The sequence below is a fragment of the Zea mays genome, chromosome 1 (genome assembly GCF_902167145.1).
Source record: "Zea mays cultivar B73 chromosome 1, Zm-B73-REFERENCE-NAM-5.0, whole genome shotgun sequence".
Classification (NCBI taxonomy): domain Eukaryota; kingdom Viridiplantae; phylum Streptophyta; class Magnoliopsida; order Poales; family Poaceae; genus Zea; species Zea mays.
In genome coordinates, this window is record NC_050096.1 from 179,630,388 (window position 1) to 179,641,260 (window position 10,873).

Here is a 10,873-nt window from a genome sequence, read left to right on the forward strand (position 1 = left end):
AAGCCGGTTCCGTCTTGAGGGCCTTCCTGGGGGCTAGACCGGCCAAGCCCTGCCTCCGCTTGCTGAAAGAAAGAGCAAGATCAAGACACACAGAGAAACAACCAAAACAGAGGTATCCTCGGATACTTACCCGCTCTGGACTAGGGCCAATCGTGCCTGCGAGGAGGCCCCTCGGGCCTCGATCCCCGCAGGCGCTGTCGAAGGTTGCCCCGCTGCCGACTCCGGCACCGCCTCCGCCTCGGGCGCCCGAGGCGCCGAAGGGGTGGCCCACCCAGGCGTCGTCACGACGGTCGGAGGACCAACTTCCTATGCAGCCGGCATGGGCGCCTGCTCTTGGGGGACAGGCGGATCGGCCTGACTCCCTGGAGTCACCTCAATTACCTCGGCCAAGGGGTCAAGTACCCCCTCGGCCTGCCTCCGCTCCTCGGACCGGGACCTTGATGTCCCGGCCCCAGGTACTGATGGTGCCAGCCCACTTGGAGGCTGGCTCGGCGACCCCTGGCCAAGCCTCAGATCCGGGCTGAGGCCAAGACGGGCCACCATGTCGTCATCCTCATCATCATCATCATCATCCTCGTCGTCAGGCATCTCCGGCGATGGCTCCCTCGGGAGCCCGTCCCTCTCCTGCCTCCGACGACGCTTCTCCAAGGCTTCCTGAGCCCGCATCCGCTCGCGGGCCCGGGCCTTTTCCGCGTCCTTCTTCTCCTTTTTCTTCTCCGCGGTGACCCTCCGCGTGGCTCGGCCCACCGCGTCCTCCGGGACCGGTGGCAGGGAGGGTTTATAAAACCTCAACCCCTGGGGACGAACAAAAACCCCAACAGTAAGAATCAAAGGCAACTCGATGCAAAACAAAAGAAGGATCGGACACTTACCAGGGAAACATACCCATGGTCGGGACGCATCGCGGGCTGGGTAAGGGCGTCGACATCCAGCCTCCCTACTGTACCCGCTACCCGCCTGCGGAGGTCGTCGGTGGAGAGGGAGGCCGAAGACATCTGCGAGCCCTCAAAATCGACCCCCGGCTTCATCTCCGAAAGCGGCAACCGCCGCTCCGCCAAAGGAAGCAACCTCCGGCGATGGATAGCGGCGACGACCCCCGCAGCGGTAAGGCCCCCATCTTGTAACTTCTGCAAGGCCTGCAGAATAGGCTGGAGCATCTCCTGTTTCTCGCCCGTGGCCCCCAGCGCTAGTTACTGCCGGCGGCGGTCACCACTCGTTGAGAAAACGATGGGAGCCTCCCGTCGTCGTTCCGGAGATAAAACCAACGTCGTTGCCACCCCTTGTTCGAAGACACAAGGGTGGCGGGGATGTACTGCTGCGCGCGCCCCTGCCTCAACTGGAGGGTGCAGCCGCCGGCCCGCACCGCCATACGAACCTTCTTTGCCTCCGTCGTCGAGGCAAAGAGCTCCGCGGAGAAGAGATGAGTCCACAGATCCCAGTGGGGGTCAATCCCCAAAAAAACCCTCGCAAACCGCCGTGAATATGGCCGCTTGCGCAATAGAGTTAGGGTTGAAGTTGTGCAGCTCCACCCCGTAGTAGTACAGAAGCGCCCGCATGAAGCGGCTCGCTGGCACTCCAAACCCCCGCTCATGGAAGGGGATAAAGCTGACCATGTACCCCGACGGCGGAGTCGGGTCGGCCTTGCTCGGGGCCATCCACTCCGGCTGCGGCCCACCGGAGAGGGGACGGAGCAAACCATCGGCAACAAGGGCCTCCAGATCCTCCACGACGACAGTGGAGGAAGGCCACGGGTCGCACGGCGGATGACGGTCACCTTGTCAGCCATCGCCGAACGAAGGTGGTGGAGGCGGAAGGGATGAGGTGCGCGGTTTTCTTTTCCTGGCTATTCTCTTAGGTTGCGGAAACCAAAGCAGAAGGCGAGCGCAAATGACAGGGTAAAGAACCACTGTCGGCCCCTCTTCTGGGTATATAAAGGCTCGGGCAAGATCTATTCAAAACTTCGCCCGAACTCGCCGCAAAATTCAAACTCGAAGGTGAAACGCCCGTTCCTCGAACGACTCGAGCACGCGCAACGACCGCCCCGCGAATCACCCGTCCCGTCGCATTAACTCCTCGGCAGGGCAAGCGACACCTTTGGCAGGCGAAGCGGGCGTCGATTCACCTCAGCCATGATGACCGCATCAAAAAAGGTGCGCCACACTATTGAAATTCATATCCTTTTCCTCTTCCTCTTTCTCTCTCTTGCTACAGGGTTTAGGGTAAGAGGATCCTTCTCAGCGAAGGAAGCAGGCCCCGAGCCCTCCTACTGATCAGGGGTACGAAGGCTGGCCCCTCGGAAGGGTTCGACAGCCGCCCCAGAGCACTCGGGCTCCGAGCCCATTACTGATCAGGGGTTCGAAGGCTGGCCCCTTGGAAGGGTTCGACAGCCGCCCCAGAGCACGCAGAGTGAGGGATGACCCTGGGTACGTCCGTTACATGGCCGAGGCTCGGGCTACGCTCCCGAAGTACCCTAGGACATTTCCGAGACCAGCAGGAGCGATTTTGTAACGGAACCCCACCAGAGGGAGGCATCGAGCCCTCGGACCCTATCGAATGGGTCTGGGTCCGACAAATCACCTGCAGGTACTTTTGTAGCACGCCTCTGGGCCACTAGCCGACCCTTATCGAATGGGGCTCGGGCGTCCACTCGGATCACCCGTTAGCAACTCACCGGAAACACCATGTTCGGCGCCCTCCGAGGGCAACATGGCGCTTTCCCCCCTTCCTCCTTGCAAAAAGGCGACGAAGGGGCGTATAACAAAAGTCGAGGCGGTCCTTGATCGTCCTCTCGCTCCGTACAGAGGCTCGGGGGCTACTCTCGCACCAGGCTACGGCCAAACTGTTGACAGCGTCAACAAACCAGCCTAAAAAACTCGGAACCTGACCATGCACCCGGGCTACAGCCAGGCCGCATGAGGGAACAACAAGGCCGGCCGAGGCATCACAAAAAGCATTAAGACCTCAGAGGAGTCAAACCACTCCTCCGAGGCCTCGAGGGCTACACCCGGCGGGTGCCCTCGTGCGCACCCACCGGAACAAAGTATAACCGAGAAAGGTCGGTCCCCTCACAAAGAAATGCGGCAAAGCCTCCAAGCGAGTACCAACACTCCCTTCGAGGCTCGGGGGCTACTGTCGGGTACCATAATTAGGGGTACCCCTAACACTCCTAAACACGGTTGGTAGGCACCCTCAGCACAAACCGCAAAGACTGATGGGCACGGTTCAGGACAAGGCCTCGTCTACCAAGGGACGCAACCTCGCCTCGCCCGAGCCCGGCCTCGGGCGGGAACAGTAGTCCCGGACGAATTCACGCCTCGCCCGTGGGCCTCCTCAGGCAGTGGGCGCACCCTCAGCTCGCCCGAAGCCCAGCTCGGGCAGGCTTCGTCGTGAAGCAACCTTGGCCAAATCGCCTTACCAACCGACCGTATCGCAGGCGCCTTCAATGCGAAGATTGCCTGACACCTTATCTTGACACGCGCGCCGCAGTCGGCAAGGTCGAAGTGACCGCAGTCACTTCACCCCTTCATTTACCGATCTGACAGGAAAACAGCGCCGCTCGCCCCGCTCCGACTGTTGTGCTAACCACCCGGGTAAGGCTGACAACAGCCAAGTTCAGCCTCGGGCGCAACAGGAAGCTCCGCCTCACCCGACCTTAGGCCTCGGCCTCGGGAGGAGGTCTCGGCCTCGCCCGACCCCAAGACTCGACCTCAGCCTCGGCCTCGGGAGGAATCACACCCTCGCCCGACCCCGGCCTCGGCCTCGGGAGAAGTCTCCGCCTCGTCCGACCTTGGGCTCGGACCGACCGCGCCACAGGGATACATCATTACCCTACCCCTAGCTAGCTCAGGCTACGAGGGAACAAGACCGTCATCCCATCTGGCTCGCCCCGGTAATAGGTAATGATGGTTCCCCGCGTGCGTCCATGATGTCGGTGGTTCTCAGCCCCTTACGGAAGCAAGGAGACGTCAGCAGGATCCCAGCCGCACCGCCAGCTGTGCTTCTACAGGGCTCAGGCACTTCTCCAACGGCCACGTTATCGCGTACACAGGGCTCAAGCACTTCTCCGACAGCCACGCTGGCATGTACACAGGGCTCAGACACTTCTCTGCCAGACACGTTAGCGCATATAGCTACACCCCCCATTGTACATCTGGACCCTCTCCTTGCATCTATAAAAGGGAGGTCCAGGGCCTTCCTGCGGGAGGGGTCGCGCGGGGGACGAGCAAACGAACAGGCTCTTTCTCTCTCGCGCGACGCTTGTAACCCCTACTACGAGCACCCCTGGTGCGAGATAATACAAGCCACATTCCCCCTTGTGTTCCATCTTGCGCCAACCCATCTGGGCAGGGGCACGCAGCGATAAATTCACTGGTCGGCTCGGTTGAGGGTCCCCCGGGTCTGAAACGCCGACACTATTAATATTAAATTAAAAGTATACATGTTCTATATTATTTTAAATAATTGATATAAAATTTAGATACTGATACAAATTCGGATTCAGATGTTATTTTACCTTATTGTTGTGAGAAAGAAACTAATGAACACAAAAAATATACAAAATTTTATTATTCTACTTTATAATATTCTTAATAACACGACTAAAAATTACTATCAAATTATATATATATATTAAAGTTTTAAATACATCATATATATATATATATATATGTGTGTTTTAGGAACATCTCTAGATTTAAAACGTACAAAAAGTTATTCAAGACGGCGGTTGTTATGCTGAGTAGGCCGCCTAATATAAGGCTTAACTTCTCCGTTATCATCTAAAAAAGGATAAGCTTTCACACACATCTGCATGAGTGAGTGACTCTTAACTCCGAAACATAAGCAGTGTTGAGTACCACGATTAATTCATGTAGAATGCATACTCTATTAATTTATGTATTGAGTTGACATCAATGCTCCTTGCTCTTTATTCTTTTCATTTCTCCTCCAGATTCAGCTCTAGATATACGTGACTCTTTGAGTATCAATAGTACTCTATATAGAGGTCGTTTTTTCTTTCGGGGTCGTTTTCAAAATTCTAATTTAATATTTTTTAAATTTAAATGTAGTTTTCGTTAACAATATGACTTCAGATGAAAAAATTGTCAACTACAAACTTTTATAGCTTCTCAAGATCTACAAAGTTTATTTTGGTTGTTTGGTCATTTGTTTATTTCACATGATAGTTCTAACAAGATGCACAAATTCTATACGTCTCTCTCGTAGTTTCATAAACTACGAGAGAGATATAGGTTTTATGAACAAATTTATTTTTATTTTGTCGTATGAAGAAATGTTCAATATATAAATTGTACATCATGATGAGTTATACAAATTTATAGTTGAAAACTTTTTCATTTGAATTAATTTACTGCTTTAAAATGTGATTTTTAAATTGTCTTTTCCTAGTGTTGGAAAAAAACACTCGGCAAAGAGCCCTTTGCCGAGGTCAAAAAAGACACTCGGCAAAGAGCTTCTTCGCCGAGTGTTTCCTTTTACCGAGGGTTTTTTGCGTGGCACTCGGCAAAGAGATTCTTTGTCGTGTGCCCGAAAAAAATACACTCGACAAAGAATATGGCACTCGGCAAAGAGCCAAATTTCGATAGTGTATGCTCTAACTTGTTGCAGTCAGTACTTGAAGCATGAGACTGTCTTGATTGACCAAACTGTAATACCCTACATATCAGTTAGACCATGTTCGGTTATCCCTACTACATATGTATTGCATGGGATTGGAAAAAATAATAGAGATTTTGACTTTCTATACATTTAAATCCATCAATCCTCTCTAATCCACGTAGATTCACACGCCCTTACATGGTAAAAAACATAGGATTTTGATTCCTGGTCGAGTATGCGTGGAAATCCAACTCTAGCTCGACTCGACAGAGCATTCACTGATGACACTGCCGGCTGCCTGGCATTCAACCTCAAGAGCAATGCTAGCAGTGTATCAGTCCATCAGCTCCTCCGAATTTTTTGTATTTTGGCTCTTTCTCGGGAAAAAAAATCACGTTTGGATCCTAGAAAATTTTAATGTCATTTTTGGACCCTTTGCTCGGCGCCATAGACTATGACACTGAGGTAATACATCTCGGCGTCATAGACTATGGCGCCGAGATACGTGCTGCGCTGGCACAACCCGAACGACGTGGCACCGACGTGGCACCGAGCTCGGCGCCAAGATCTATGGCGCTGAGCTCGGATGTGTAACCACAAAGCTCGTTTGTCTTATTGGTAGTGCGCAAGGCTCTTAACCTTAAGGTCGTGGGTTCGAGCTCCATCGTGAGCGTTCAATACTTTTTGTCTTTGTCACTGATTTATTTTTTTGTTGTCCAGATTTTTTCGTTTATGCCGCTGATTTGTGGTTACTTTTTATTGTCAAAGCTTTGTGGTTACACATCCGAGCTCGGCGCCATAGATCTTGGCGCCGAGTTCGGTACCACGTCGGCGCCACGTCGTCCGGGTTGTGCCAGCGCAGCATGTACCTCGGCGCCATAGCTTATGATGCCGAGATGTGTTACCTCAGCGCCATAGTCTATGGCGCCGAGCAAATGGTCCAAAAATGACATTAAAATTTTCTAGGGTCCAAACGTGATTTTTTCCCAAGAAAGGGCCAAAATACAAAAACTTCGATCAGCTCCTCCATTGTATGTGATGGCAGAAGCACTGATTTTTTGCATGACGCATGTGCTGCTGATGGCTGTGCGCTATCCATGACGACAAGCTCCCTGCTGCCGGTGAGTCTTCATCGTTAAGCTAATCATAAAATAAAATAAAGTGTAAGGTCAAATCAGATGACGCGTATTGATCAGACATACTGGTAGACGACACGAGTGGGTTCGAGCCCCATCGTGAGCGTTCAATACTTTTTGTCTTTGTCACTGATTTGTTTTTTTTGTCCAGATTTTTTTGTTTATGCCGCTGATTTGTGGTTACTTTTTGTTGTCAAAGCTTTGTGGTTACACATCCGAGCTCGGCGCCATAGATCTTGGCGCCGAGCTCGGTACCACGTCGGCGCCACGTCGTCCGGGTTGTGCCAGCGCAGCACGTACCTCGGCGTCATAGCCTATGACGCCGAGATGTGTTACCTCAGTGCCATAGCCTATGTCGCCGAGCAAATGGTCCAAAAATGACATTAAAATTTTCTAGGGTCCAAACGTGATTTTTTTCCCGAGAAAGGGCCACAATACAAAAACTTCGATCAGCTCCTCCACTGTATGTGATGGCAGAAGCACTGATTTTTTGCATGACGCCTGTGCTGCTGATGGTTGTGCGTTGTCTATGACGACAAGCTCCCTGCTGCCGGTGAGCTCTGCATCGTTAAGCTAATCATAAAATAAAATAAAGTGTAAGGTCAAATCAGGTGATGCGTATTGATCAGACATACTGGTAGACGACACGAGTGAAAACAGAAGGGCTGACGATGTCAAAGTAGCTGCGTCGGCGATGAGATCACATTTATTTGGCCATCTTTGTTTATTTGGTTCTTCTACTACTACTCTATAAGGCTGTAAGGAGGGCGTCCGCACCGGCTACAACACGCCCCCGCCTCGACATCCTCGCCTCCCCACCCCCGCGTTCTCTGTAGATGGAAGGCACCATTCACGAATCCTATGTGGCCGCCCCCGCCATCCTCGTGTGTGCCCCACTCTCCGTCGATGGGCGACTCCTTCATGGTCGCCCGTCATCCTCACCCCGCTCCCCGCAGTCCCCTTCCATCGACGACACCATCCTCGCCCCTGCCACGTTCTCTGTAGATGGAAGGCACCATTCATGGATCCTGCGCGGCCGCCCCCACCATCCTCGCGTGCAGCCCAGGGTTATATAGCAACGCCCGCAGAGCACACGCCCCCGTCGCCCGCTTCCCTCCCTCCTCGCCTGCGTTGTGCAGCGTGACACCTCTCCTCCTCGTCCTGCAGCTGCAGACCTGCATTGTTGCCTCCTCGCTCCCCGCCTCGATCTCCACCACCATAGCCACCGCGCGTGCCCATGGACTATAGGCCTATAGCTAGCACCCGCGACCTGGCAGATGACGATGAGGAGGCTCCTTCGGTGCGTGTCCACGGGGGCGTGTAGCGTGGTGCCGGGCGTCGTGGCAGATTCGATGCCGGCGTTGCCGGTGGCCACTAGTGGGGCACGTGCCGGTGGAGGTCGACGCGGAGGGGGGGATACACAACGGTTAGTCGTCCCTGTCGATCTGCTCTGCTACGTCGCGTCGCGCAGGAGTACGGGTACGTGTGTCAGGGGCTGCTCCACATCCCCTGCCTCGTGGCGCATTTCGCCGCCTCCTCGGCACGCTTGTAGGGACCGCCGCCGTCGCCGACCCCGACGGTGGGCTCACGCTCGCTTGCTTCGTCGCAGTCGTCTGATACTATGAGGTGAGATCCCTAGCGTAGTTGGTTCCTTCTTCTGCTGCTGCTTCTTCTTCCTTGAGGCGTGTGTTGTGCTGTCAGTGTTGCTTCTATAGATTCCATTTGTTTCTTCTTCCTTTTCTCGTTTTGGCTCCAGCGGCTGCTCCACCTGTACAAGGCTACAAGCTCCGCAACAATGCAAACAGATCATTCCAGTGGTTGATTCTTCCTCCTTTCTTTATCTTTGTTATTTCTTAGGCCGTGGTGGAGGAGGTTACAGCGGCAGCGGTGGACAATTTGGCTGGTTGGATCTTATTTGTGCGCTCGTATTGTGTGTTTTATGTAGAGCCAGTAGGACGTGGAGGGTCGCTCTTAGTCGTCAAGAGGTTCGTCTCTTTCTGATGTGTTTGCATACAAATACAAAAGTTTACAGTTTGCCAACGTCGTTCGTTCTAGCAATTTTCTATCTACTAAATCATAAGCATATTAGTTGTTTGGCATAGTACATCAAATGCAGAATCTAATTAATGGACTAGAAAAAATATGATCAGTTGTGCTATGAATGGTTTCTCTCTGTTTCCTAGATGCAGATCATGGCTCTTATTCTTTGCCGGTTTAAATCGATTGTAGTGACTTGTTTAGTTCTGATCTACAGCCTTTTGAGAGATACATATCTGGGTTTGTATATTTGTCCATTTCATATGTCAATGTATTACCTTGTCAGACAACTTTAAGATTTCTAAAATTGCCAAAACGATTGGAAGATCAAACATCGAGAATTCACTTTCTACAAGTGGAACAATTGCATATCAATGCATTGATCTATTGACATGTGCCCATATTTCTATTTATTTGTCTTCAAGTTCTAGATATCTCTCTTATTCTGATTTCTGTAGACACAATTTGCTGCAGATTTCTGTTTTCAAATTGTTCCGGTACCATGTTCCATTAGCACTAATATTTTATTTTAATTAAAAAGGATCTAGCTTAGCATGAGTGAAAAGATATTTAAGTTAGTTTAAAATAATCTGACTTAGCATGAGTGAAAATACATGTGAGTCATTTCTATGACTTCTACTGTTGAAACATGTGGTATGTAGCATGTCTAAAATAACAATATGCAACTTTCATGAATTATGCAATTTTTAAGCAGCATGACATGTGAGGACTGGTTTTTCTGTTTCAATGAAGGGGGCACCACGACAGGTGGTGGCGGGCGCGGGGGTGGACACGAAGGCAATTGGGTTTGCCCTGACGTGAGGTTCGTTTCCATTATCGTGTTCATGGATTTTCTGTTGGACTAGATTCAAGATTTGCTGAATCATGTTATTCTATACTGGCATGTGTGAGTTTTGGCGTGTAGACTCGACTCAAGTAAAACTGCTTCAAGATGTTCTTTGCAGTGTTTGGGTGATTGAATCATTATGCTTTCGGATTATGATTTGCATGTAGCACGCAGACTGTTACTATTCTGGATTGACCATTATCATTCACATTCCTTTTTTTCCTTCATCTTTTACGTCATGTAGTTACACAAGAACAACTTGATCATGCTAAAGAAGCAACCAAATCTGCAATTTTGATGAACTTGGATCAAGGGTACAATGTTCTTGCTCCTAATCAAATCCTAATTGTATGACCTGTTTCCCTAAAGTGTTCTTTACAGTACATACTTTTCCTATTTTGTAATCCATAGCATCTAAAGATAAAGACAAGTTTAAAATAGGAGATGTGACTAGGTTGATTATTATTGAAACAATGTTCACTCTCCACTATTATGGTGAATTGTTAAATGTATTTACATGTCGATGGAGCGTCAGAATGTTCAGTTGTACCACATATTTGGGTGTGGATAACTTTCACTGCTGTTATGTACATAATATTGTGTGGCTGAACTTTTAAATTACCATTTGTACTTTATTGTGATACCATTTGGGATGCATCTATACCTACTTGTTGTTTTGGTGTCACTTGGCCAAAATATATACTGCTAGGCCACTGTAGTGCAGGTTCGGTTATTAAAGGATAGAAATTGTAAAAAATACAAATAATTTAAAAATAAAAAATATAATTGTGTTTGAATAAGTGTTTCATTTAAACGATGTCTATCTATATGATATGTAAAAACTGTAGCAACGCACGGGCCACTAACTAGTCTTATAATATATACTAGGTAGGTGCCCGTGCGATGCCACAGAACACAAATTGTGAGCCTCCAACGGACTTAGAGCCCTGGCAGAGCTCTAGGTACGTGCCCGTGCGTTGCCACGAGACAAGAAAAATGCCCATGCATCGTGATAAAATACCCGTGTATTGCGACGGTGACATAATTACTCACTTCCACTGGCATAGAGGAGCATCTAGCGCTAATGGATCCAAACAAGTTGTTATCCAAGCAAACAATATGCAAACATGGGCAGGATTCATACAAACCATTTCCCAAACTCACGCCAGGTAGAGAATCAACTAACAGGCTCACATAATTTTTACAGACACCAAAAACAAAATCATTTCAAAAA

General features: G+C 50.1%; 1 long non-coding RNA gene across 2 annotated transcripts; it reads left to right on the plus strand.

Moving 5' to 3' along the window:
* Positions 1-7,610: 7,610 nt before the first annotated feature.
* On the plus strand, positions 7,611-10,279 carry LOC103640623 (uncharacterized). Of its 2 annotated transcripts, XR_559784.4 has the most exons (4): positions 7,611-8,381; positions 8,613-8,740; positions 9,546-9,615; positions 9,884-10,153. It is a non-coding gene; the product is annotated as an uncharacterized lncRNA (long non-coding RNA). The 2 variants fall into 2 exon arrangements; XR_559783.4 differs by having other exon boundaries at positions 7,612-8,381; positions 8,613-9,615; positions 9,884-10,279.
* The last annotated feature ends 594 nt before the right edge of the window (positions 10,280-10,873 follow it).